Source organism: Mustela nivalis (assembly GCF_964662115.1).
Source record: "Mustela nivalis genome assembly, chromosome: 15".
NCBI lineage: Eukaryota > Metazoa > Chordata > Mammalia > Carnivora > Mustelidae > Mustela > Mustela nivalis.
In genome coordinates this window covers 46473443-46499565 of record NC_139034.1, presented here as the reverse complement: position 1 = coordinate 46499565, position 26123 = coordinate 46473443, and the positions used below count along the sequence as shown (strand labels likewise).

General features: G+C 33.9%; 1 long non-coding RNA gene across 1 annotated transcript in view; it reads right to left on the bottom strand.

The window, feature by feature from the left end:
* LOC309849170 overlaps positions 1-26123 on the bottom strand; it is a 61422-nt gene that overhangs the window by 25255 nt on the left and 10044 nt on the right. Inside the window, exon 3 of the long non-coding RNA XR_014303535.1 lies at positions 11115-11166. This is a non-coding gene — a long non-coding RNA (uncharacterized lncRNA). The remainder of the gene's footprint in view (positions 1-11114; positions 11167-26123) is intronic.

Here is a 26123-nt window from a genome sequence, read left to right as displayed (position 1 = left end):
TTGTATAAACAATGCTCTTGCTAGAACTTCCAAAGACTCACTGACTGTCAAATTGCTCAAGGGACCATCAGACTCTTTCTGTTTCCACTACCATCCCTTGCAGCGCCCCCACTGACTTGGCTAGCACCTACCCAAAGTGCCTTATGGGACCCCCAGGCATTCTCCTCCAGAATGGCAGTGTGCTTGATCTTGATGGACCCTTCTCCTTGCTGCCCCGGTTTGTCAGGGGCTGAGCCTAAAAGAGCTGAGCTACCAGGGATGGACACCTCACCCATCCTACTAGCTTTTCCAGAAACAGAATCTTTCTTCAATTGCATCAGTATAGTTTCAAGTGTTCTACTGATGGGCAAAACAGTGTTGCAAAAGAAAGAATGTTCTGGGGGCACCTGGGTGGCTCAGTAGGTTAAAGCCTCTGCCGTCAGCTCAGGTCATGTTCTAAGGGTCCTGGGATTGAGCCCCATATTGGGCTCTCTGCTCAGCGGGGAGCCTGCTTCCCTCTCTCTCTCTGCCTGCCTCTCTGCCTACTTGTGATCTCTCTCTCTCTGTCAAATAAATAAATAAAAATCTTTAAAAAAAAAAAAAAAGAAAGAAAGAAAGACTGTTCTGGACTGCATGTGAGTTTTTAAATTGAAAGTCATTGCAGGTGACAGGCATCAAAATGAACTTTTGTTCCTAACAGATGTTTTCTGGGTTGAGGAGAAGACCCCCTGCCACAATGGCTTAAATTACTCCATTTGGCACAAGTACTTTCCTTTCTTTATTTTTTTTTAAGATTTTATTTATTTATTTGACAGACAGAGATCACAAGTAGGCAGAGAGAGAGAGAGGAGGAAGCAGGCTCTCCGCGGAGCAGACAGCCCGATGCGGGGCTTGATCCCAGGACCCTGGGATCATGACCTGAGTCGAAGGCAGAGACTTCCAGGTCATGATCCCAGGCGCCCCATCCTTTCTTTATTTTTATGGGAGCTAAGAGATGGCTCTGGCTAGGTTCTTTTCTGGATTGTTTGTAGAACTGAGAGGAGGACAGTAATTATACCTCTGCTTGCAACAGAGCAGAGATAGAATTGTGCCCTCTCTCATACACATTCATTGTAACTCTCTTATATACATTTTATCAATACTAGGTCTTACCTTGATTCTCATCACATTTATGGAGAAGTGACTGATTAATTTGCAGTAGACATTTGCCAGCCTTGGTAATGAAACACATAACTGTAAAGTGGTTTCTTAATGCTTGATTAGTACTACTAGTAATTACTTTCATTTAAAAATGTTGTATTTCCGGGGTGCCTGGGTGTCTCAGTGGGTTAAAGCCTCTGCCTTCGGCTCAGGTCATGATCCCAGGGTTCTGGGATCGAGCCCCACATCGGGCTCTCTGCTCCGCGGGGAGCCTGCTTCCTCCTCTCTCTGTCTGCCTCTCTGCCTCCTTGTGATTTCTGTCTGTCAAATAAATAAATAAATCTTTAAAAAAAATGTTGTATTTCCAGTTGACAAATGACAGTAATGTAGTTTAGAAAAATTCACTGCTTAAAAGCAGCAAATCATATTTAAAGAGTAAGCAAAGATTGCTGGAATAATTTTATATAACAATTGTTTCAGTGAATGAGTGAATGAACTCAACTATTCAGTGACAATTTTTACCATGAACTAGGCAAAGGGCATGATTAACAGAGTGAATGGGATATAGATTTATTTTTCAGGATACTATATCTAGCTGAAGATTCAAATAGGGGAAAAAAAGTATTTCTAGAATATACATCAGAATATACATCTAGAATATACATGCATCTGGCTAATTGTGACTAGATTAGAAGTCGTGAGCTGACACCACAGAGTCAGCCCATTAGTCCTGAGATATTAGAACTGGAAAGTAGAATTATAGTCAGGCTAAGTGAGTCAACTGTGGCAGGACATGAAAACTCATGAACATGAGCCCTGAGAAACAGCTCTTGGTCTGGGGAAAGGGAAAAATGAAAAATGACAAAAAGAGATAAAACTAGAAACTGACAATCTATAAAGACTGTTTTGGGTTTTTCTTCCTCATGAGGCTCAGCTGCTTTCTTGGGCTCTGTTCTTGGGTCTAAATAACATACATATGTATTCACAATCTAACAGGTGTGGAATTGGAATTTATCTCATATGTAATGGTGTCCTATAATAACTATTGACCAGGTGACAATAGGAATGTAGTTCTCATGCCGAAGTTTGGGCGTACTGAGTCACACCTATTGGTTGTGTGGCAACATCTGGTTGTCATGGCAATTCACATGCATTTTAACTATGACACATGAGTGAGGTACCATTTAAAAGCATACACCATGATTATTCTTGAAACAAGTATGAAACAGTGGTGAAGCACAAATAAGGCATTAGTGAAGCACATATTTTTCTTTGGGGTAATAACTGCAATTTCATATTTTCCTATAAAACAATATCAGGGAATAATATCATACACCAAGCAATGTGACGAGGCCAGAAGATGTTTTAAATGCCTTGGAAAATTCTCGGAATTTTCAAAGGAAGAAAGGTTGTTGTGACATATTCATGCATCTCACAGAACTATACGTAAAGCCTCAAAATATGTTTTCCAGATATTTCATGCTGATTTGAGTAGAACATTCTTAACTTACAGTGATAAGTAATTTAATTAGAAAAAAGTGATAGCATTGGGTTAGTCAACTAGGAGATATTAATGATTACTCAATATTCTTCAACATGCTAAACATGTAGTATCAATGCTAAAAGTCTTAAAGAGATCAAGATTATAAGGATTAATTACAGAAAAAGCATATTACTGAGAGGCTCTGCTTAATAATAATTTCCAAAAATAAATTACCACCAGATTTAGTTTTAAACCACAGAATTAAATCTTAGCCCCATAATCGTACTGTGAAGGGACCACAAAAAGTCCAAAAAAATAGATAGATGATGGCTGAACTGATGTTGCATGGATCAAAGTTCTTTGGTTATAGAAGTTCAGGAGCTCTAACTCACCACCTACCATGGTACTTCTTAACACATTTGAGAAAATATATCTGATTAGTTCACAAATGAACTTTACAGATATTTATCTATCTATCATCTATTTATCTAATTTTAAAATGTTTCTATATGTTTACATATACATGGGTATATATATATAAATGTATATGTACATGTATATGTATATGTATGTGTATACACACACACACACATATATATATATATTCTAGGTTATTTTATATACATATATATATATATGTATATATATATATACATATATATATATATGTATATAAAATAACCTAGAATTTTTTCAAAAGCTTCCTTTGGCTTTCTTGATAAAACCATTAAGATTAAAATAATGTCAAAGATGTGCCAAATATATTCAGAATCAACAACAGATCACTATGTTCATAAATATTGCATCAATAAACCAAGGAAAACAATACCATTTATAAATCATGAACCTCAATGAATCTGAGTCAAAGACTAATTCAGCTGAGTCATACAGATTTCAGAGAAATATTAAGTATGCCATACCCAAAGAATTTTACTTATTTATTTTTATGCTTGTACATCAGTAAAATAAGCTAAACATATATGGCTAAATATATCTGAAAACAGCTGTTTCATAAATACAGAATAAAAATAACATGTGAGAAGAAAGCATTGTGGGTCTTGGTTTATTTGGGAGTTCTGTTTTCTTTCTTGATGACATAAATTAAGTTAGATCTGCTATACAACATTGCGCCTATAGCTTAAAATATTGTATTGTACACTTGAAAATTTGTGAAGAGGATAGATCTTTTATTGAGTGTTCTTACCATAATAAGAATAAATAAATTTAAATGCTACAGTATTAAGATCATATGAACATACACATACAGACACATGCATATATATTTTTAACATATAGTTTGTATTATATGTTAAATATAATTATATTAAACATGGTATTTTTTATATAGAAAGTTTTCAAGAAAAAATGTACTGTTAACTTCTTTTGTTAGGCTTATTCAATTATACAATTGTAAATTGGATTGATTCCTTGATTTCTCTTTCTGTTGCTTCATTATTGGTGTATAGAAAAGCAACAGATTTCTGTACACTGATTTTGTATCAGTTCTAGCAATTTTTTGGAAGAGTATTTCAGGTTTTCTGCGTTGAGTATCATGTCATCTGCAAATAGTGGAAGTTTTACTTCTTCCTCACCAATTTGGATGAGTTTTATTTCCTTTTACTCTGATTGTTCTAGGTCTTCCAGCACTAATTTAAATAATAATGGTGAGAGTGGACATCCCTGTCCATGGAGGAAAAGTTCTCAGTTTTTCTCCATTGAGGATGATATTAGCTGTGGGTCTTTCATATATGACCTTTATGATGTTGAGGTGTGTTTCCTCTATCCCTACTTTGTTGAGGGTTTTTATCAAGAATGGATGCTGTATTTTCTCAAATGCTTTTTTTGCATCTATTGAGAGGATCATGTGGCTTTTACTTTTTTTTTATTATTATCATGGTGTATCACATTGATTGAGTTGTGAATATTGAACCACCCGGGCAGCCAAGGAACAAATCCCACTTAATTGTGGTGAATAATTCTTTTAATATACTATTGGATTCTATTTGCTGGTATCTTGTTGAGAATTTTTGCATCCAAGTTCATGAGGGCTATTGGCCTGTAATTCTTCTTTTTTTTTAGTGGGATCTTTGCCTGGTTTTGGAATCAAGGTAATGTTGACCTTGTAGAATGAGTTTGTACATTTTCCTTCTATTTATGTTTTTTGGAACAGTTTAAGAAGAATACATGTTTGCTAGAATTCTCCTGGGAAACCATCTGGCCCTGGATGTTTGTTTGTTAGGAGATTTTTGATTACTGATTCAATTTCTTTACCATCTCATACCTGTCAGAATGGCTAAAATTAACAACACAAGAAATATCAGATGTTAGGAAGGAGGAGGAGGAAGGGGAACCCTCTTACACTGTTGATGGGAATGAAAACTGGTATAGCCACTCTGGAAAATAGTATGGAGGTTCCTAAAAAAGTTAAAAATAGAAATACCCTACAACCCAGCAACTGTACTGCTAGGTATTTACCCAAAAGATACAAAAATACTGATTTGAAGAGGTACATGCACCCCAACATTTATAGCTACAAATTATGGAAAGAGCCCAAATGTCCATCAACTGATGAATGAATAAAGATGTAAAGATGTGAGATATATATATATATACATATATATGTATATATATATATCTCTCTCTCAATTAAAGTCAATGCCATTGAATTTTACCCAATGTTTAAAGATCTTTGCATGTGTTGTAGCCTATCATTGATAACACAATGTTATAATTTGTGTGCTAAATATCCAGATGTTGCAATGGAGGATAGATTTTCACTTAATATTTGTTTACACATTACTTTTATTATTTAGGATGATATATTATATAGATAGATAGATAGATAGATAGATATAGATATTACTCAGCCATCAAAAAGAATGAAGTCTTGTCATTTGGAATTATGTAGATGGAACTAGAGAATATTCTTCCAAATGAAATAACTCAATAAGAGAAGCACAAATACCATATGATTTCATTTATATGTGTAAATTAAGAAACAAAACAGATGAACATAAGGGAAGGGAAAAGAAAAAAAAGAGAGAGGAAAGCAAACTATAAGCAGCACTCAACTACGGAGAACAAACTGAGAGCTGATGGAAGGAGGTGAGCAGGGGGATGGACTAAATGGGTGAAGTACTTTTTTTAAGATTGATTTATTTATTTCAAAAAAAAAATAGAGAGAGAGAGAGAGAGAGAGAAAGCACTGGTAGCAGGAGAGAGAGTCAAAAGCAGACTCTGTGCTGAGCATGGAGCCCATTGCAGAGTTTAATCTCATGACCCTAAGATCATGACCTGAGCCAAAATCAAGAGTCAGACACCTAACTCACTGAGCCACCTAGGTGTCCCTGGGTGATGGGTATAAAGGATGGCACTTGTTGTGATGAGTGCTGGTTGTTATATGTAAGTGATGAAACCTTCAGTTCTATTCATGAAACTAATACTAACTTACATGTTAACAACTAGAATTTAAATAAAAACTTGAAAAAGTAAATAAAGATTTAAGATTTGGAAAGATCCCAAAAGCCTTGCAAAACTAGGATTAAAAATAAGGTCTGTGGATGTAGGGGTCAGTGAGTTTTGTGTTCTGCAAGCTTTGACTTGCTAATATGTTCATACATCATGTAGCTCAAATAAAAGCCATCTCCAGCTAAAACAAACAAACAAACAAAAAAAACAAAAAAGAGGAAAATTACACTGACTACATCCTGAAATACAATGGTGAATTTCCCTTATGAAAAGTATTTCTGAGGGACAGCTGGGTGACTTCATTGGTTAAGTGTCAGCCTTTGGCTCAGGTCACGATCCCAGGACCCTGGGATGGAGTCTTGCATTGGTCCCTCTGCCTTGGTTTCTCCCCCTGCTTGTGTGCTCTCTCTGACAAATACATAAGTAAAATCTTAAAAAAAAAAAAAAGACAAGAAAATAAAAGAGAAGAAAAAAGAAAAGTATTTGAGCAGGAAAAACTTGTGTTTTAGTGGCCTGAATAGAACTCTTTAATCTTTAAAGACTACTTCCTATGATGATAAAGTTATAATTTCTAGGTACAACATCTTCAGGAAATTTCTTGGTTATCAATAGATGCTATTTAGTAATCTGAAGATCATAAGAGAATTAATATGCTTCCATTAGAGTCTTGCTTAACAACTGGAGTAACCAGGGCCAATGGAAGAATCTAGAATATTTTAATAGAAATGAAAACTATTTATGAAATTATTATATCTAAAATGAAAATTTTATTGTATAGTATTTTTGTATCATATAGTTTATGGAGTTTTTTCATAAAGTAGCAAGTAGTTGTTAGGTCATTACATACTATTTATACCTAAAGAAAACCAAATATTCTCTTAATCATTCAATACAGTATTTCACCTCTGTTTAATATGGTGAGAATACCATAGAATATTATAGTATATCAATAAAGAGAAATGAAAACATATCCTAAGATGGTTTGGTTATGCTTTTGTGCTTATAGAAGGATTGTCAGGTGAAAAAAAAAAAAAAAGAAGAATTGTCAGGTGATTTATACCCTTCCAGTGTTGCCATTATTACCTGTATGAGGGAGTACAAAGCATGCCATTGACTTTAACCCAATGCTTAAAGATCTTTGCATATGTTGTAGCCTATTATCGATAATACCATGGTATAATTTGTGTCCTAAATATCCAGATGTTATTTGTTGGCAATAATATTATTCAAGGTTTTCTGATATTGCAATGGAGGATGGATTTTCATTTAATATTTGTTTACATATTACTTTTATTATTTAGGATGTAATCATGTTTTTGACAATGATAGTATTGAATACTTTGCAGAAAAGAGTTCACATAGCAATCCAGAGAATGCTAATTTTGAAAAGGCCTGGTTGCCAGGATTTCACTTGGCTGACATTAAGGACCCTGGTAAGGATGGTTTGCTGGGCCTAAGTTGCTTATACAAACAACTGAACACTTGCTTTCCTTCTGGAACTCTGGAATTTCTGTAGGCAGAGGGTGTTTATGTGACTAGCTTTTGGTAAAATTTTTAATGCTCTCTCTAATGAGCTTCCTGGGTAGACAACAATTCTCACATGTTGTCATAACTTGTTGCTGGAGGAAGTGAGCATTTCCTTTGTGGTTCTACTAGGAGAAGAGTCTTGGAAACGTGCACTTCATTCTCTCCAAATAAATCTTAGCCATGAGTACAATTCAATTCTCAGTCCTGTGAGTCCTTGTGTGAATCCTATGAATTGCAAATGTGCAGGGTGGTCTTTTGTATCCCTAACACAAGTATATTTTATGTATTAGGCATTATTCTAGGCATATTCTATCCATTATTCTACTTAGTGCTCAAAAAAAAATCTATAAATTGTGTTATTAATTCTGAATCATGGATGAGGAAGCAACATACAGAGAATAAGTAATTTTCACAGGGTTGAACAGATAGCATTGGGCAAAAATCAGAATTTGGGCACAGTTCTTTTAATTCTAAAGTATGTATGCTGGATGGCACAGTGTACTAGAAAACAATATTAAAACAATGAAATTCATATAGACATCAGTTTTTGTTGTTGGTTTGTTTGTTTTGCATTTCAGGTCTGTGGTTGGTAAGGTGTGACCCTTAGAATAACACTTAAAATAAGTCATTAAGTAATACTAGTCACATAGTTCATCTCCCTTTCTGATTTCTTCCCTCTTGACTCTGGGAAATAAACTGAGGGCTGTGGAAAAGGAAAAAGGATGGGGTGATGGGGTAATTGGCTGATGAGCGTTAAAGAGGGCACATGATGTGATAAGCCCTGAGTGATACTCTCAACTAATGAATCATTGAATATTATGTCAAAAGCTAATGATGTACTATACCTTGGCTAATGCAATTTCAATTTAAAAAATACAAAACAAAACAATAAAAATAAAAAACAAACAAAAAAATAAAAATTACTAGAGAAGAAAAAAAAGTAATACTAGTCAGAACTTCTAGGCTACCTTTTTGCCTGGGATGTGTATCTTTGCCAACTAAATCCTGATGGCAGCTAGGGAATGAGAAGTGAATCTGAACACCTTTGAAAAGACCAAATTGTCGTACTCACTACCTCTCTTCTTTATCTACCCAGATTACTCTGGTCCACAACAGCTGAGACCTACCTTAATCGCCACAGATTTTTTCCTGGTATAACGATTCTAATAGTCAAAACTTCTCCCTACATCCAGATAATAACCGGAAATATTGACATATATCTGACACCCAGAAACTATTTTCCTGAGCTTCACGTTAGCCTCTCTGTATTTTCACAGACTTCCAAATGTTTGTCATCAAGTTAATCTTCTTTGAGGCTCCTCATTGTCAGTAGTCACTCATCAGGTCAAGATCTAGAGCTCTGGAGCATTAATAACCTGCATTCTCCCTGAGCTTGTGGAGCAAGGGCAATTTTTGTGCCAGAAACAAATGAAAATAAAAAATAAAGCAATTAAAATAATCAATGACAATATTTAATACATATATTACAGTGAACTCCATTTTTGGTATCTCTAGAAAGATGTAGTCTTGATTGTACTGGAATGCAAGAGGCAAAGACACGGTTCAGGACTCCATGAACATTGATTTTGTTTTGTTTTGGCTTTTTTTCCTTCTCCAAATGAGATTGTTATGCTTATGTATTCTGGGAACAAGGAAGGACCAATGTTTACAAATACCTTTTGAAAAGATGTATAACAAATATTTTTTAAAGGCACAATGAGTACTAGGGAAAACACAGGAATTACATATATTATGGTTCCTTTATCCAGTCTGTAAAAGCTGTGATACTGTATAGTCTTCTGAAAATGTGAACGAGTAGAAATCCAGAAGACGTCAGTTATGGGAAGAGACAGTCTACATTTATGACCAAGTTTAAATGAAAATATACCACACTTAAAAATCTTAGAGCAATAGTCACTTATGGTTTGTCTCCCTCCCAATCCCATCTTGTACCCCTGGGGATAAAAATATATGTTTATAAAAAATAAAAAATTAAAAAAAAAATCTTAGAGCAATAATGGCATCATAGATGTTTAAGTCTTTGGGAGTCTATAAAATATACGAAGGAGGAGGGAAGAAGATATATGAAGAAGTAAAAGTTGTATTTGAAATTTTACTAGAGGACTAGAGTCCTCTAGTAAATGCAGGAATGTCGCACTTTCACTTGCTTAAGAAGAGTGAAAATTACATCTGAGGTAATGGAGAAAAAATTTGTTAATTTTTTAGCAAAAAATTAACATGTGGAAATTAACATGTAAGAGATAAACTTGGATTAAAAAGTAGTGCTTGGCAAAGACAGAAAAAAGCAGGAGAGGGTAAAATAGGTCAGTTTTCTTCAGTTTAGGGATAACAATTCTACCTGTCTAAAGGCAATTTTCCATTCTCATGTTGTGTTAATTTTGACAAGAATTCTGGGATGTAGATAGACCTATTGTTACCTTTAATTTTCAGGTTGTAAAAAATAATAAGGGTAACTCTTTTTATAATAGTTAATATATTCCAGGAATAATGTTAAATTTTTGACTTTTATTTTTTAAGTACAGTAATTCATTTGATTATCAAAGTTACCTTATCAGGGATATAATAATTTTAGTCCATTATATGGGTTTAAAAAAACTTATTTTAAGATTTTACTTATTTATTTGACAGGGAGAAATACACCGAAAGAGGGAACATAGCAGGCAGTGTGGGAGAGGAAAAAGCAGGCTTCCTGGCAAGCAGTAAGCCTGATATAGGGCTCTATCCCAGGACCCTGGGATCATGACCTGAGGCGAAGGCAGACACTTAACTGTACCACCCAGGTGCCCCCATGGGTTTTAAAATTTTGACTTGACCATAGTGAGTAACTTACAAAAGGTCAGTAGTAAATATTGAAACCAGGCTGTAAACTCAAGGATGTCTGATTCCAGAGTCCTGGTTTCAGATATTAGGTGACCGTTTTAATCTCTGAAATACAGAAACTTAACTTACCATCTGAATTTACACTGTTACAGTGTGACTGTAACCTAAGAAATGACTTTATACTGGAATTCTGAATTCCTACTTTCACTAGATTTTAACGTAAGATTTTTTGTGCTCATTTTTTTCAATTATTCTATTGATTATCTATATGTGTAATTAGAGATGCCATCTGTCTAAGGCAGTGGCCATACTGATTTATTGGTTCAAAATCTTGCACACTTCGAGCATCAGAAATCTACGTTTAATGATTTAAGCCTTCTGAAAATAGTCTGTAGAGCAATAGTAATGCTATAATTATATTTTTATCTTTAAAGATTGATTTCAAGAGTATCTTGTGTTTCACTGGTTCTTTTGAAAAATGGCTTAAAAATGTAGGGAGTGTATCAGCCTCTATTATTTTAATTTAATCATTTAATAACCATCATACTTTCATTGACAGATCAAGGTTTATTAATCTATATGCTGAGTGCTTATTTCACCTGAAACTGAAGAAATTAAACCATGAAAAATCTCTTAAAAATGATACGGTAATCTATAGATCCTATTTCTTTCATACCTGGTCAATGTTGTGCATTATTCACTCAAGAGCACTTGGAGAGTTAAATAAACTGCAAAAGAAGAGAAAATTAGAAAATAAATGGGTAGGTATTGTATTATTTGTACTGCAACAATAATAAAATTGTAATACAAATACAATTTGTATTACAGTTGTATTACAACCAAAAGAAAAAGTGTCATGTATCTAACTTATCTTAGAAGAACTCTATTAAAATTAAATTTTCCCCCAATAATCCAATATTTCTCTCTTATGTATTTAAAAGATATAAATGCTTTCATCATATGTTACTTTAAAACTGTTAGATTTAGTAATAAATAACAAAAATATATTTTTATATAAAATTTTAAAAATCATCATAAATAGACTTCTTAGTCACCATCTTTTTAATGTATTTAAAAGGGAAAACTAGGGCACCTGGGTGGTTCAGTGGGTTGGGCCACTGCCTTCGGCTCAGGTCATGATCTCAGGGTCCTGGGATCCAGTCCCGAATCGGGCTCTCTGCTCAGCAGGGAGCCTGCTTCCCTCTCTCTCTCTGCCTGCCTCTCTGCCTACTTGTGATCTCTCTCTGTCAAATAAATAAATAAAATCTTAAAAAAAAAAATAAAAGGGAAAACTATGATGAGTTCTAAATGGGGCTAAAATTATGTAAAAATTTTGAAACCAGGAAGTAAATTATATACATGAAATCATACTGTCTCTCTAGGTATTGGTTTTATGTAAAGAGAAACTGAAATCAATAATGTTTACCACTAGACAATTCTTAAATATACATTTTGAATATCTATTTTAAAGTAATCAGAATGATTTGAATTGGTGTTCATTTAATAGAAATAAATAATCTTATGTTGGGACTCCAGTTGTTTGTCCAACTTTTTTTATGAATGAGTCATTTCTACACAGATTAGTTTTTCTTTTCTTTCTTTCTTTTTTCTTCCTTTCTTTTCTTTTCAAATTAGTTTTAGGCAAACCTCATTTAAAAGATAAAAATATGTAGACCAGTTGAAAATAATACTTTCTACTGTAAAAAGGACTTTGTAGAAAGTGTCTTATTTACCCATTAAGCAGGAAAAAATGATGTATTTTGAGAAATTTTTAGAAACTATAATATGATCATTTATCTTACATTTACCCAAGAAGAGATATTTCATGTACAAGTAAGACAAACCAATATGGGTTAGATGTTTTGTTGTGTACTAGAGATATAACCATGAAGAACTCAAATTGTTCTGGATATATTGAACAAGTTTTGTCCATGAATAGAAATTTGGTAAAAACAGAAAAATGTTAAGTATCAACTAGAAAATCACTCATTTAACAACACACACTTTAAATCTTCTAGGAAACAAGTCAACACTACACACATTTTTAAAAATCATAACATATCAAAATCTTTTTACTTGGCTATTTTCCAAATTAATAAATAGAAGTTTATACCAGAGTTGACAAACTACAATGTGTGAGCTAGAATGGCTTTTACTTTTTTTTTTTTAAGATTTTATTTATTTATTTGACAGAGAGAGATCACAAGTAGACGGAGAGACAGGCAGAGAGAGAGATAGAAGGAAGCAGGCTCCCTGCTGAGCAGAGAGCCCTATACGGGACTCGATCCCAGGACTCCAAGATCATGGCCTGAGCTGAAGGCAGTGGCTTAACCCACTGAGCCACACAGGCACCTGGCTTTTACATTTTTAAAGTATTTTAAGACCAGTAAAACCAAACCAAACCAAACCAAACCAAATACCAGAGAATTACAAAGTGTAAATTTTTGTTATGCTTCTTTTTAAAGGAAAAGTTTGCTATTTCATACACTGGTCTACATCATCATGTAATATCATTGTTAATGACTAGTAAATATATATATATGTATAAAAATGGACAAATATGTATATATAATGTAGAATATATGGTGTATATACATTATATATAATGATATATGTCTTTATTTTTATGTATACATTAAATTTAAATGTATATTTGTGTGGACACATTCTCTTGTTTCTCTATATATCTATACTTTCCTCTTTTGGGATATTTAATATTTAACTTACATCTCATAAAGATTCTTTTTTTTCCAGCTTTATTAAGATATGATTGACAAAAATGTTGTATATTTGGGTTATACAACATGCTGGGGTTATTATTTTATTTTTTTAATTCCAATATAATTAACATAACACTGTTACATTGCTTTCAGGTGTACGATACAGTCATTCAACAACTCTATGCATAATTGAGTGCTCATTATGGTAAGTATACTCTTAATCTCTTCCACCTATTTTAACCCTCCCTCCCCACCCCCCACCAGTCACCTTTCCTCCTATAACCATGTTTGTTTTCTGTATTTAGGAGTTTGATTTTTTTTAAATTTTCTTTTCACATTTTATTTTCTTTTAGCTACTGTAACAATCTGTTGTCAGTCTGAGGCTGATAGTGGTACTACTGTAATGGCTTAAACTGCAATGTTCTTAAAATCATCTATGATCTGTTACTTACTAGGCATGTAGACTTGGCCAAGCTATTTAACTACCTAAGTATCACATTCCTCATTATAAATATAACGATAATACCTTCCTCACAGTAGGTCTATATGTATTAAGTTACAGAATTCAGCATATGTTCAGTGCAATGATTCTATTTTTTTAAAATTTTTGAAATTTTTTGAAATTTTTTGAAATTTTTTGAAATTTTAATGTATTGTTAGCCCCAGGGGTACAAGTCTGTGAATTGCCAGGTTGACACACTTCACAGCACTCACCATAGCACATACCTTTCCCAATGTCCATAACCCCATCTCTCGCTACCCCCCTCTGCCTGGCAACCCTCAGTTTGTTTTGTGAGATTAAGAGTCTCTTATAGTTTGTCTGCCTCCCGATCCCATCTTGTTTCATTTATTCTTTTCCGTCCCCCCAAAACCCCCACTTTGCATCTCCACTTCCCTCATATTAGGGAGATCATATGATAGTTGTCTTTCTAGGAGTTTGATTTTTTTTTGTCTCTTTTCTTTGTTCATTTGTTTTGTTCCTAAATTCCACATATGAGTGAAATCATATAGTATTTATCTTTCTCTAAATGACTTATACCATTATAATTCTAGATCCATCCATGTTATTGCGAATGGCAAGATTTCATTCTTTTTTTTATGACTAAGTGATACTCCATTGTATAAATACACTACTTCTTTAGCCATTCAACCATCCATGGACATTTGGGCTGCTTCCATATGTCAGTTATTGTGACTAAAGTTGTAACACAAGGGTGAATATGTCTTTCAAACTATTTTTTTAAAATTTTTGAGTGAATACCTAGTAGTGGGATTGCTGGATAATATGGTAATTCTGTTTTTAATTTTTGAGGAAACTCCGTATTTTTTTTCCGTAGTGACTACATCAGGTTTTTTTTTTTTTTCCCTACCAACAATACATAAGGTTTCCTTTTTTCCCCACATCCTTATCAACACTTGTTGTTTCTTGTGTTGTTTTTACTTTTTATTTTAGCCATTCTGAAAGGTGTGAAGTGAAATCTCATTGTGGTTTTCATTTGCATTTACCTGATGATGAGTGATGTTGAGCATCTTTCTAGGTGTATGTTGGCCATTGCAATGTCTTATTTGGAGAAATGTCTATTCAGGTCCTCTGCCCATTTTTAAATTAGATTATTTGGGGATTTTGGTGAAGAACTGTATAAGTTTTTTACATATTATTTTGAATACTAACCTTTTATTGGAATGTCATTTACAAATATCTTCTCCCATTCAAAAGGTTGTCTTTTAGTTTTGTTGATTGTTTCCTTTGCTATGCGGAAGCCCTTTATTTTGCTATAATCCCAATAGCTCATTTTTTGCTTTTGTATTCCTCTCTTTAGGAGACATATCAGGAAAATGTTTCTACAGCCATATCAGAGAAATAACTGCTTGTGCTCTCTTCTAGAATTTTTAGGGGTTTGAGTCTCACATTTAGGTCTTTAATCTATTTTGAGTTTATTTTTGTATATGGTATAAGATAGAGTGATCTAGTTTCATTGTTTTGTATGTAGCTGTCCAGTTTCTCTAACATCAGTTCTTAAAGAGACTCCTTTTCCCATTATATATTCTTGCCTCCTTTGTCATAGATTAATTGATCATATAATTGTTGGTTTATTTCTGATCTCTCCATTCTGTTCCATTGATGTATATATGTATTTTTGTACCAGTATCATACTGTTTTGATTATTACAGCTTTGTAGTATATCTTGAAATTTGGGATTGTGATACCTCCAGTTTTGTTCTTTTTCAAGATTGCTTTGCTATTTGGGATCTTCTGTGGTACCATACAAATTTTAGGATTTTTTTTCTAGTTCTGTGAAAAATGCTGTTGGCATTTTGATAAAGATTGCTTTAAATGCATACATTGCTTTGGGTAGGATGGACATTTTAACAATATTTGTTCTCCCATTCCACTAGCTTGAAATATCTTTCCATTTGTTTTTGTCATATTCAATTTCTTTGATCAGTGTTGCATCGTTTTCAGTGTACAGGTCCTTCACCTCCTTGGTTAAATTTATTCCATGTATTTTATAATTTTAAAAAAAATATTTTATTTATTTATTTGTCAGTGAGAGAGAGAGCACAAGCAGGCAGAGTGGAAGGCAGAGGCCGCCCAGCAGGGAGCCCGATGCAGGCCTCCATTCCAGGACCCTGGGATCATGACTTGAGCCAAAAGCAGCCGCTTAACTGGCTGAGCCACCGAGGCATTCCATATTATTTTTTTATACAATTGTAAATGGGATTGTATTCTTAAATTCACTTTCTCTACTTCATTATTAGTGTATAGAAATACAGATTTCTGTATATTGATTTTGTATCCTGTAACTTTACTAACTTCATTTATCAGTTCCAACAGTTGCAAAAAAAAAAACTGTGGAATCTTTATAGTTTTCTACATATGTCATATGTAAATAGTGAAAGTTTCGATTCTTGCTTACCATTTGAATGCCTCTTATTTCTTTTTATTGTCTGATTGCCATGGCTAGAACTTCCAGAACTATGTTGAATAAAAGCAGTGAGAGTGGCCATCTTTGTCTTGTACTGAAACTTAGGGGGAAAGGTCTGTTTGTCACCATTGAGTATGATGTTAGCTATAGTATATGGCCTTTCACATAACCTTCGTTATGTTGATGTGTGTTCCCTTTAAACCTGCTTCACTGAGAATTTTCATCAGAAATGGATGTTGTACTTTGTCAAATGCTTTTTCTGACTGTATTGACATGATCATGTGGTTTTTATCCTTTCTTTTATTGATGTGATGCATCACATTGATTGATTTGCGAATACTGAATCACCTTTGTATCCCAGGAAGAAATCCCACTTGATTGTAAGTGATGTTTTAGTGTATTGTTGGATTTGGTTTGCGAATATTTTATTGAGGATTTTTGCATTTACATTCACCAGAGACTTTGGCCTATAGTTCTCTTTTTTCATCGTGTCTTTATTTGGTATTGGTATCAAGGTAATGCTGGACATATAGAATGCATTTGAAAAGTTTTCTTTCTCTTCCAATTTTTGGAATAGTTTGAGGAAAAATAAGTGTTAAATCTTCAAATTTTTGGTAGAATTCACCTGTGAAGCCCTCATTGTGAACTTCTGTGGGGTTGTGGAGTTTTTTGATTACTGGTTCAATTTCCTTGTTAATAATTGGTTAGTTCAAATTTTCTATTTTGTCCTAATTTAGTTAGGGGAGATTATATGTTTTTGGCAACTTATCCATTTCTTCTAAGTTGTCCAATTTGTTGGTGTATAGTTTTTCATAATACATAATACAAAATTATACAAATATAATACAAAATAATACAAATATAATACAAAATAAATTTTAAAAGTAATATACAAAAGACATAATAAATACTAAAGAAAAATACAAAAATCCTTTGTATTTCTGTGGCGCCGGTTGTTATTACCCCTCTTTCATTTCTGACTTTGTTTCTTTAAGTCCTCTTTCTTTTTTTTTTTTTTTAAGTCTGTCTGTTTTTCAATTTCGTTCATCTAGCTCCTGTTTTATTGTTCTATTCTATTGCTTTTTAGTTCCAATTTGCTTACTTCTGCCCTAATCTTTATGATTTCCTTCCTTCTACTGGGTTTTGGGTGTTTCACTATTGTTGTTCTTCTTCTTTTCTCCAACTCCTTTAGGTGTAAGGTTAAATTGTTTATTTGAGGATTTTCTTGCTTCCTGAGGATGGCCTGGATTGCTATACACTTCCCTCTCAGAACAGTTTTTGCTGCATCATAATTTTAGTAATAGTAATATTATAGAGATTACAATAAATTTTTTCAGCTTTACAGAATGAAAGCAGCTTATTTAAAAGTGCTATTATTTTATATTTTATTAATAATTATTTCATAATTAATAATTACACAATTAATAATTATTAATCAATAATTTCATAATTAATAATTGCAACTGATAAATAAACATCCATATGTACACAATCATCCAGTTTGGAACTGCAAGCGTAATGTTATAATTACACTGCCTTTGATTCCTCCAGTTTTCCTTCCTTAATTCATCTTGCATATTTGTGGCTATTTCTCTTAAAACTCCATTTGCCTACAGGACAGAATGTAAGCTGTACGTCTTAATATTCTGCACTCTTCCTTCCCAACAAATTTTCTGAGTCTTACTTCTTTTACTAATAAGTATCTTATAAAAATCATATAGAACTTCTTCCCCACCCAATACCACAATTGTAAGTAAATCTTCTGGATCTTCTTTCCTATTATCATATTATTAATGCACAATTTACAGGTTATATCTTTTTTTTAAAAGATATTTTATTTATTTATTTGACAGACAGAGATCACAAGTAGACAGAGAGGCAGGCAGAGAGAGAGGGGAAGCAGGCTCCCTGCTTAGCAGAGAACCCAATGTGGGACTCGATCCCAGGACCCTGGGATCATGATCTAAGCCGAAGCCAGAGGCTTAACCCACTGAGCCACCAAGGCGCCCTACAGGTTATGTCTTTGATATGAAATTGTAATTTCCCTGAAATCTGGACATCCATCTAGAGTCCTGAGCAATGATTCTTTACAATTGTTTATATGCGATGAGTTGATTTATCTTATTTCTTAAAATTTTGTCCTTTTCTTTCACTGAAGTAGAATTAACATACATACAATGTTATATTAGTTTCCGGTACATATATAATATATTGACTCAACAGTTCCATACCTTATTCAGTGTTCACCATGATAAATGCTGTCACCATCTGTCACCATACAATGTTATGACAATATGACTGACTACATTTCCTATGTGATGTTTTCACCTCTGTGACTTATTTATCACTGGAACTCGGTGCCTCTTGATCCTCTTTAGCTATTTCTCCAATGTCCCCCCACCCACCCACCCCCTGCAACTACCAGTTTGTTCTCTGCATGTGACTTTTAAAGATTTCTTATGTTTTAACAACATAAGGCTGAGGAGCCCCACCTTTCCTTACTCTCCTGAATCACCACCCCTCTTCCTTGGCACTCATAGCAACCCAGAACTCTGGTCCTTTTAAAGCAATTGATGCATTCTCCCCTAAGGGTTCTGGGCCATGCCTTATTTTTGATGGCTCTCTCTTCCTTGCAGCTGCTATAGTTTGATGCTTGCCTGTGTAAGATGTTGATGCTCCTTGGTTGTTTGCCGTAAAACCTGTGGGGAAGAATGATGTTACATTTGGGTCAGGAAGTAGTGCTCTGGGCAGGGTTGAGAGCTAGTCAATAGATCTTTCCATTACATTATTGTGTGTCCTCTCTCTTCAGAAACATTGTATCTCTGGCCTTAAATAGTCTCTCACTTCCAAAGCACGGTACATTGCAACACCCTAATCAGGAAAGCCTGTTTTAGGAGCTTTGCAAGCTAAAACCTTCCTAGTCTGAGCCTTCGGTTCTAATGTGAATTTATTCTGGCCTTGCTGTGTTTCTAATCTTTTGTGTTTCTCTGAGGCTCCTAAGTTCTCTGTGAAAGGTGTTACGGTGTAAAGAAATAAACAAAAATTTTTTGACATAAACACACATCAATGACTCATATTTACAGTTCCACAGTCATTGAGGGGAGTGTCCTAAACGGTAAACATTGTGCTATACACGAGGCATAAATATGACTAAATCCTAAACCTGTCCTTGAAAACTTTAGAATCTCGTGAAAGGCACAAACATTATAATTTCAATTCAGTGTGCTAAGTATAATAATAGAAGAATGAATAGAAAACTGTACAGCATGCAATGGATGAAGAAATAATCTCCGCCTGGGGGTTAAAAGTTGACTTCTAGCCTGAAATTATATCTGAACTGAGTTCTAAAAGAATATAAAACTTAATCTTAGAGACAGTAAGACATCTTTTTTGAGTTCCACTGCTATTATATAGCAAGCTACGGCTAAAACCATTTTTCCCTTAATTTTCTATTCATTATATATTAACACCATTCTAATTGGTCTAACATAGTTTTATACCTGTTAAATAATTTTTTAAAAAGTTAACAATCAGTATAATGTTTTAATTGATAGAACTAACACCTCCAAATCTCTGTTTGATACATTATGACTAAATTTTCTCTGTAGACCTGAGAAAGTAATTTGATCTGAGAGGGGGATTCTAATGGTAAACATTTTGATAATTGGAAAGAAAAATAATTTGGGGTAGGCACTAAAAGCACCCTTTCTGGCTTTTCAAAAACCAAGAGGTATTTTACTGTTCTTAGATTTCTAGACCTACAGGCTATACTGAACATGTTGACTCTGCTCATTTTTTTTTTTCTTTACAGATTTTATTTATGTATTTATTTATGAGAGAGAGAGAGAGAATGCACACGATGGGAGGAAGGAGCAGAGGGTAGAAGAAGAGGAGGAGCAGGGGAGAGGAAGAGGAGGAAGGAAAGAGATGAAGAAAGAATCTCAAACCAATTCCATGTGGGGTGTGAGGCCCACTGTGCAAGACCTGCATGGGGCTTGATTTCATGATCTGAGAGCTGGGTGCTCAACTGCCTGAGCCATCCAGGCACCATGCTTCCTAATGTCCTACTTTTCAAGCCATGGCTTTTTGTTTTTTAAGCGACAGCCTTCATCATTATTTTCAGGAGAACATTTTAGATATGAAGAAAAGTGAGAAAATATTACAAAGCACATATGGCTAATCCTCCTCCTGCTACACTATAAATTGAAGACATGGCATATCCATTTTCTGTATGTGTAACTTTATAAAGATATGCTACTTCTTAGGCTCAGTTAAATATGTTGGATACAAGGATTATATTAAATAAGATGGTATGTGAAACACTCATTAATTTGTTTCTTTGTTCTCATTAGTGTGCTTAATTACTCAATAGATTAGCAACTAGTTATTTTTTTGTTTTATTTTTTCTTCTGTCCATATTTAAGTATTTACATTCCAGAAGTCAGAGGTAGCCTTGACCACTTTTCACTTTCCATGCTTCTAGGCAATCATCAATTTTCTGTTTTCTGGACTTGTGATTCTTCATCCTGGACTAAAAAACACCCACTGCTTTTAAATGATCTGTGCATATATGTTGGAGGTTTTCTTTTGTTTGTTATCCAAATCCTCAAATGCATCGTCCTCACCCTCTAAAATGAATTCTCTATTTATATTTGCATTTAATGTATGGCATCAGTGACTAGTTGTTGAACACAAACCAAAAATCCTGGGCATCTTCCTACTTTCCTCCATATCTCCCATTTTTACTGCCAAGTCTAGCTATCTTATGTACCAGAGATTTTATTTTTCTTGTATTCATCATTGCTGCCAAAATTGCTAGCTGACCACCAAGGATTATTAAATCAGTTGGGTGAAATTCTTACTTAAAAGTGGCTGTTCAGCCAAGGATTATATTTCGTTGTGCCACACTAAGTCATGGTAAATTTTGGATGTATCTGATGCAAATAGTTAGCAATACCTGACAATTATTTAAAATTCATTTCAACTTTATACCATGACCTCGGTTCATGTCTCCTCACGTCTTATCTGCATTTTTGCAACAGTTTAGTAATGAATATCTCCATGATCATTTAGTTTTCATCAGTTTTATGTTTGTCCAGCCACTAGAAATATATAAAACATTAAACTAAATATAATCAGATATCTATCTAAACACACATATGGCTCTCACTTTTTTTTTTTTTTAAAGAAGAGGCATGTATCCTTTGACATTATTTATGAGGGACATCACAATTGCTTTCTCTTACCTCTCCAGGCTCAGTAGCCATCATTTCATGGAGCTATCATATAATTTTTCATTGAAATTCTAACAATTTTGTGACAACTTCCCTGAAATACTGGTCAGCAATATTCCTGCATTTCCAACTGCATGTTGGACATTGGTTACAGTTCATTGAAGTTGGATGTAGTTTTCTAAATTCTCTATGCTATTTCATTGCTCCTCCCTTCACTTTCCAGATTTTATTAATTTGATAATTTCCAGTGATTCTGAAAATGCCCTGCCAGATGCTGTTTTTTGGGGGGGTGGAAGGGGGGTAAGACTCTCCTTTCACCCTTTGACCCTAAACATCTTTTCTGTGAAAATGTAGTTCCATGAAAATTTGTCTGCTTATATATTTACAATTCCATATCAAAATGGACTGCTTACTTGTCTCTCTCATCTGCATGAGGTAATAAACAGTTCATATTAAAACTTTTGTTTTACTAATTGTAAATTATATGGGCCTACTATGGGAATTCCTGTGACTTCCATTCATTTATTACAAGTTACAGTGTGTAAGGCACAGTTGTTTTCTAGCTGGTTGAGTCAATAAATGACACACACAAAGTAAGAACATTATATATTTTATTAGAAGGTGTAAGTGTTATGAAATAAAATAAAAAATCCAAGCAAGTTGAGGGCAACAGGAATGTGGGTATTAATTTTAAATAGGATTGAGAGGGCAGTCCAGTTACTTTTGAACAAGGATATTATAGAGCTAAGGGAGGAGCCACATGCTTATGAAAGAAAAGCATTCTAAACCAAGGAAACAACGTGTGAAGGCCATAAGAATTGAACGGGAGTGTATTTGAAGAACCAAAAAAAAAAGCTTAATGTAACAAAGCTGAGGTGAGAAATGTTGAGAAGACTATCAGATGTGTAGCTGAGGATCACATTTTATTGATTTTTATAGGACTTTGTTAGAATTCTGTCTTTACTGAGTTAACTGGAAACCAATGAAGGTATGTGAGAAGAAAAATAATATCATCTATTTTTTAAAGGAATTCCTCTTATTACCCATATTGGAAAATGAACAAACAAAAACAAGATGGTAAAATGGTAAGAGTGATAGCAGAAATAATTAAAAAGCTTTGCTCTAAACAGACAAAACTTGATGGCTGCTTAAACCGGGATGCCAATGAGAGAGGTGGAGGGTGAGGGAGTGCTCTTATTATGGAAAATATCTTGTATTTAATGTCAGCTAACTGTCTTAATGAACTGAACATGAAGTGTGATTGGGGGGAAAAAAAAAAAGGATGGCTTCAATATTTTTGGCCTGAGAATTCTAAAGGATGGTGATGCCATCATCTGAGATGGAAGAGACAGTGTTTAGGGTTGGGTTTCGGGATGGGGAGAGCAGGAGTTCATGCTGTACAATCTGAGTTTGAGAATTCTACTATTAATTCAAGGGAAGATTTCAAGAAGTAAGTTTTATATAACTTACAGGTTATATTTAGAACATTTCAGTATGGGCACATGATGAGACTATCTGGCATACAGATGGCACAAAGGCCAGATAATACCAGGAGGAAAAACACACATAAAGTAAAAAACTCCACAGTCTGAGTCTGGGCACTCCAAACTACAGATAAGAATCAAGCTAAGGGAAAACTGAAGAGTGGTTAGAGATGGTACAAGTTCTTGTCAAGCAGAAACAACAAAAAATAGTCTTTGAAATAAACTGGCTTTTTGACATTCTCTGATATCATTCCACAATTGTAATGTTTACTCTATCTTGTAATATGCAAGAATTTATAAAACTGGGGTGCCCAGGTAACTCAGTTGGTTAAGCCTCTGACTCTTGTCATGCCCTCAGCATGGTGAGATGCAGCCCTGCATCCAGCCATGCCTCACACTCCCCACTCAGCATGGAATCTGCTTGAGATTCTTTCTCTCTCCCTCTCCCACCCCCTCTGCTCCTCCCCTGGCTCGCATGCTCTTTCTCTCTCTCAAGTTAATAAATAAAGAAATAATTTTTTAAAAGAGCGAACTCCTTTGTTCTGTTCTGTTGGACAAGTCTATGTGTGCCTTATATCCACCAAGATCCTATCGCTAATATTTCTATTGATATATTTTTATTTTTATTTAGTTTTATAGATTTTATTTACTAATTTGAGAGTGAAAGAGAGAGAGAGGGCCAGAGAGAGCCTGAGTAAAGAGGGAAGGAAGTGAGGGAAGAGGGAGAAGAAGGCTCTCCAAGCAGGGAGACCAAGGCAGCGTTTGATCCAAGGACCCTGGGATCATGACCTGAGCTGGAGGCAGATGCTAGCCAACTGAGCCACCCAGGTGCTCCTGGATATGCCCTTAAATTATGAAACTTCAAAAGTAGAAATGGATACTGAAACAGCATTAGTCTGTGAATTATAAACTTTTCTTAAGTGCACATATAGAGCATACTGAGAATAGTGCTCAAAGGTATGATAAACTTGATACTATAATGTTGTAAGATGGAATAATAAAACCAGTACTAAAAATAGAGTTAACTTTTTTTTTTTTTGGTAAGTATTGACTTCTAAACATTTAAGACATTCACACCAGACATTTTCTTCCTTTCTAAAATCAGAGTAGTTATTATTACTAGATTATATAAAATACTTTTGAATGAAATAAGAAACTACTGAAACTTCTGAATACAAGCCACCAGAAGAGGAAAAAAGTCTTATTTTTGCATTCACGTTTTTAAAAGAAGATATTAGAATTTTTTGACATACATTTTTTTTTCAGCTAAAATAAAGCAAAAGAAATTTTATTGACTGATTCTATAGAACTCTTTTTTAAGAAAAGGCAAATTTATAGTATTGTGTGTAAAGAATCAGTAAGTTCATCCTTTGTATGTTAGAAATTCTCCACTTAGTGCAGCAGGAAGTAAAGGATCTATTAACAGTATTGATGGCAACTTTAGATGGGGAATAGAACATGCTTTATTATAATTAGATATAAACTAGTTCTGAGGAGATGAAGTTTAAGTTGTTATTAACTTGAAATTCCCCAAGGCATGACAAATCAAAGCAGGATGTCTGGAAGGGCACTAGAACACCCTGCAATTTGTCTAATTTGCAGTGAGCTAATAAGGCCGATAGTGGCATCTTTATGAATAAATGGACAACTTATGAAGTCAAAATGACACCTATTCCATATGTCTTGTGTTATCTCTTAAACCAATATATTCTCTTCTGATTCTCAAAGTAGTTAAACTATTAAGGGGAATTTTAAAAAGTAAAATATCCCTTTTATTAGTTGAGATTCAAAAACTGAACAAAAATGCACTGGTGTTAGAATTAAGCCTAACTGAGAAAGAGCAAATATAAGTTAATATACTAAGAGGAAATATTAAAGTCAGAGCCAAATATGAAATGACCACTATCCTTCAAAAGCTGACTTACATGACTTACAAATCTCGTGTAAGATATTCTGATATCTTACAACATTGTAAATAGAAATGGATTCTTAGACAATATAAAAGATCTGAACATCAAATGGCAATTAGCCAGAAATGGTGAAAGCTGAGGAATAATCCATTTTGTTTAGTGATGGCTCAGGAAACACCCTATCCTCATTTGGGTAATAACCTTATTTGGTTTTTTCTATTTACCTAAGGAGCCAGGAAACTCTGGCCCATGGCAAAATTAGACCCAATGGCTGATTCGATATGTCCTAAGAACAGATTTTTTTTTTTTTTACATTTCTTCAAAAATCATAACAGTTATATTTCTTGACATGTGGAATTTCTATGGAATTCAAATTTCATTGTCCAAAAATAAAGTTTTATAGGCACACGCCCTTGCTTATTTATTTATGTGTTTTCTATGGTGGCTTTCACAGAACAATGGCAGAATCACACTAGACCACATGGGTTACAAAGCCTGTACTATTTATTTCCCAGCTAGCCTTTTACAGAAAAAACGTTGATGTCTTCTCATCAAAAAATGGAGAAATTCTTTTAATAGCTATTCTATTTCAAATTTGGTGGTTACTTTTTGACATTATTTAGAGAATCAAAATGGAGATAATATGAATGACTAGATAAAAACTGTACTAGATAGAAGGTTTGGAATCACACCTAGACTCTACTATGAACAGAAATCCAAAAGAACAAAAAAAGCACAGAACTTTAATGATATACTCTTTTAAATAACAATGGCCAGCATTTGAATCATAAACTAGATTATTTTCAACCTTTCATCAGCACTAGTTTTCTCCTTGAGACATTTTTAGATATTAGAAATCAGAGATTTTTATTATATTCATATATATTTTATATATATATGTAATTATATTACCTGTTGTTCTAATCCAAAAAGTATATAATTACAATCCTTTAAAATTATTATATTTAAAAATATTTTGTTTCTTTTAATGTAAGCTATTTGTCTACTTCACATTTATTTTGATTGTTATATACTAGTAAGCAAACTTAGCAAGAATGAAACTGTGTGCTCTCACCCACATGAACTATACTCACCAAGAAAAAGGTTCTTTACATTAAGCTATTCTTGCTGTTGTTTGTTTCTCTATGAGAGTCTCAGATGAGTCTCTAATAAAAAGGAAAAGGAAAAAGAAAGGGAAATGGAAAGTAGAAATATCTCAAATTGAAAAGAAAAACAGAACCCATAAATAGCATAAATATGAGAACTGAGAAAGCATGTTTTCCACTAAAAGAAATCCAGTTAGTCACATTATGAAAATATGCATTTTATTAATAGTCAGCACCAAGATGGTAAGAAGAAAACATTGGCCCGAGGGTTATGTTATATTTTTGTGTCCACTTGCTGTCAAGG